Here is a 4,054-nt window from a genome sequence, read left to right on the forward strand (position 1 = left end):
CCCCCTGTCCTGATGGCACTCTGTTTGTTCCCACGTCCCTCAGGTCAGACGTCATAGCTTGGGGGCACAGTTCTCGGATCGCCTGCCACGGAGGTGTTCATCGAACCCTATCTCTCCTCCGTAAGAAATTCTTCTGGCCCCGTATGGACAAGGCTGTGCGTGAGTTTATTGGCGCATGCACTGTCTGCGCCCGCGCCAAATCCGGTAACTCTCCACCTGCCGGTTTGCTTCATCCGTTGCCCACTCCTCATCGTCCTTGGTCCCATCTTGCTGTTGATTTTGTCACAGGGTTGCCTCCCTCTCATGGAAACACTGTAATACTCACTGTTGTCGACAGATTCTCCAAGGCCGCGCATTTCATTCCACTTCCTCAACTTCCCTCTGCCACCGAGACAGCCAAGATCCTAGTCAACCAGGTATTTCGCCATCATGGTATCCCAGCCGACATTGTTTCTGATAGGGGACCCCAGTTCATATCTCAAGTATGGAAGACATTCTGTTCTGCGCTCGGTGCTACTGTCAGCCTGTCCTCGGGTTACCACCCGCAGTCCAACGGACAGGCAGAACGAGCAAACCAAGAACTTGAAGCCGGCCTCCGTTGTCTCGCTGCCCAAAATCAATCCGACTGGTCAGAGTACCTAGTCTGGATCGAATATGCCCACAACACCCATCCGTCTGCCGCCACAGGATTGTCACCCTTCGAGGTGTCGTTGGGCTATTCTCCCCCCCTGTTTCCCTCTCAGGAGCTCGACTTTGCGGTTCCCTCCGTCCAGGAGCACCTCCAGCGCTGCCAGCGCATCTGGACCCAAGCCCGAGAGGCCCTCCTTCGTACCAAGGAGGCTAATTGCCGCATGGCCAACAGGCACAGGATGGAGGGTCCTGTTTATCAGGTCGGGCAGAAGGTGTGGTTATCATCCAGGAACATTCCCCTCCAGTCCTCGTCACGGAAATTGTCGCCCCGGTTCATAGGGCCGTACATCGTCGACAAAATAATCAACCCTGCCTGTGTTCGCCTCCGCCTACCTGCCGCCCTTAAGGCAAGGCAAGGCAAGTTTATTTGTATAGCACAATTCGTACACAAAGTAATTCAAGGTGCTTCACAAAACAGAAAAATGCATTAAAATCACAATACATCATAGAAATAATCAACATAAAATTTACTTTAAAAGAAAAGGAAAAAAAAAAAAGATTTAAAAAGAAAGGAAGGAAAGAAAGGTGCAGATAGGACCTTTCAGTCATATACACGGCTAAACAGAAATGTTTTAAGTCTAGATTTGAACATGAACACAGAAGAGGCCTGTCTTACGCCTTCAGGGAGGCTGTTCCAGATTTTAGCTGCAGAATATTGAAACGCTGATACCCCTTGTTTAGTTCTGACTCTGGGAATCAACAGGAGGCCGGTCCCTGAGGTCCTCAGAGTACGAGATGGTTCATATGGCACTAACATGTCAGAGATGTACTTTGGTGCGTGGCCATGGAGAGACTTGTACACAAGCAGAGCTGCTTTGAAGTCTATTCTTTGAGGTACAGGGAGCCAGTGCAAAGACCTGAGCACAGGACTAATGTGATCATACTTCCTGGTTTTGGTCAGGACTCGAGCAGCAGCATTCTGGATGTACTGAAGCTGTTTTACAGCTCGTTTGGACAGGCCGGTGAGCAGGCCGTTACAGTAGTCTAACCTACTGGAGACAAATGCATGGATAAGTATCTCCAGGTCTCGCTTTGAGATTATGTTTTTGATTTTGGCAATGTTTTTCAGGTGGTAAAATGCCGCTGATGTTACTGACTTGATATGGCTGTTAAAGTTCAGGTCAGAGTCCATGATTACCCCTAGATTCCTTAAGGTACTCCCCACTTTCCATGTTTCCCAAATTAAACCCGTTCTGGACAGCCCTTTGTGCCCGCCTTCCGTCTCCCCACCTCCCGCCCGTCTCATTGACGGCGCCCCGGCCTTCACTGTTTCCGGGATCTTGGATGTTCGCCGGCGTGGTCGTGGTGTTCAGTTCCTGGTGGATTGGGAAGGGTATGGGCCTGAGGAACGCTCATGGGTCTCTCGTTCTCTCATTCTCGACCCTTCCCTCATCGCCGATTTCTACCGTGCCCACCCGGATCGGCGCCCTGGCCCACCTGGAGGTGGTCGTTGAGGGGGGGGTACTGTCATGGTGGCCCGTCAGGATCCTCCCCCTCCCAGCTCTGCTCACGACTTGCAGCTGTTACTACTCACCTCATCTACACACCTGCTATTTAAGGAGATCCACCTCAAGCTTTCTTCGCCAGTTCGTTAACCCTGATGGTGCTCACCTCACCTCATGCCACGTCTGGCCCTCAATGCCAAGCTTCGCCTGCTTACCTTGCTTTGTTTTGCTGTGCTTCAGGTCTGCCGTTTCTCCACGAGAGTAACCCGAGTCCACTTCCATCTCGAGCAGAAGCTGAAGTCCGCCACGCTCCTCCAGAACTCCAGCCACGCCACCGCCAAGAACTCTAGCCACGCCACCGTCAAGAACTCCTGCCACGCCACCGTCAAGAACTCCATTATCGCCGCCGTCAAGAGTGCTGATCCCGCCGCAGAGAAACTCACGTGTACACCGCGGGCCGAAGACTCCTCGTCAAGCTCTACGCCACATCCCCCTCCTGGATCCGCCGGCCCTTTCAAAATAAAACCCATTACTTAACTTTCACCTATCTGCCTCTTCCTTCCGGGTTACAGCATCTGGGTCCACCTAGTTCAGATCATGACAATCAAATTACTTTTTCACATTTTATTTGAATCCAGACCGAATAAAAAAGCACTCGTGTAAATAACAATACTTCTAACTTATTGTAAGTAGTGTTTTTTATGATTTAGCCATGTGGGATTTTTGTTTAGCATCCTTTTGGAAATCAAATTATTTTGGTACTGCAAAAATTGCTCTTTGTTTTTTCTACATTTCCTCAGACTTCCTACAGTCTAACCAACAAACCTTTTTGCCTGAATGGAGGGATTTCCTTCCTGCATCCTATCAGTAAGATCCTAAAACAATAGACTGTGCCTCTGCAATCCTCTGCACAAACTCTTTGAGGAGCTGCTTTGAGTCTTACTGTCCAGTGTTTGGCTTTCCCTGTCATGACCAGGTGGCTTTCCTTGGACTGTATTCAAAGAGGCCAAACACAGGAAGACCAGCTGAAACACTGACACAAGTCTGTCTGCTAACGCAAATTTTTTACAATGAATCATAAAAAAGATGTTTAGATAAACAAACAAAAACCTGTTATTTGTGTTCAGATCAAGGCAAATAATTTCTATTTACGGTAACACTTTATATTAAGATTCCTTAACAAGCTTTGTTAAAACATTAACAAGCATTATAATAGAATTTTAAGGGTGTTAGTGAGACATGTATTAGTACAATAAGTCTAATAAGGTTAATTAAAGTATTTAGTTAACACATTTACAAGCATTATTATTAGGACGTTTTTAAGATGCAAATGATACATTTATTTGCATTATAGATAGATGCCTAACAAATGTGACAGTGTTAATGAGCTTAATAAGATTTATTCACAACCTTTGTCAACAAATTACGAAGTATTATTAATGTTTGGGGTTCTAGTAAGACATTTATTAGCATTATAGATGTCTCACACAAGCCTAAGTGTTCATAAGCTTGTAAGTTTGATTAACTAACTTGACAAATTAATAGGCTTTATTAATGTGTAAGATGCTAGTAAGGTATTTATTAGCATTATAGATTTCTTGCAAATACCTGAAAGTGTTAATAAGATTTATCAACATCTAAAGTCAGACCATTGTCTTCAAAATCCATATTACTAAACTGCTTATAAGCTTAAAAAATTAATTAACTTTGTTAACAGTTTATTAAATGTTTTGCAGCACCTCATCTAAAATGAGGACGTTTTTTAGCACAAACAACCACAAAGCATAAAGATTGTAAAAAGAACTTTAAAACAATAAAACAGACTAAACATGCAAATATCTTTCTGTAAAAGAAATATAATAATTTATTTCAGACAAATTAAAAAAAGAAAAACCATAGGGACCGGTGTCGGATTACGC

The 4,054-nt window shown here is 45.3% G+C and overlaps 1 long non-coding RNA gene across 1 annotated transcript; it reads left to right on the top strand.

Moving 5' to 3' along the window:
• The first annotated feature begins 1,844 nt into the window (after positions 1-1,844).
• LOC144992001 (uncharacterized) lies at positions 1,845-2,678 on the top strand. The gene is made up of 2 exons (XR_013655705.1): positions 1,845-2,293; positions 2,376-2,678. It is a non-coding gene; the product is annotated as an uncharacterized LOC144992001 (long non-coding RNA).
• Positions 2,679-4,054: the final 1,376 nt, after the last annotated feature.

The sequence above is a fragment of the Oryzias latipes genome, chromosome 4, assembly GCF_053564925.1.
Source record: "Oryzias latipes strain Hd-rR chromosome 4, Olatipes_Hd-rR_3.1".
In the NCBI taxonomy this organism is placed as follows: Eukaryota; Metazoa; Chordata; class Actinopteri; order Beloniformes; family Adrianichthyidae; genus Oryzias; species Oryzias latipes.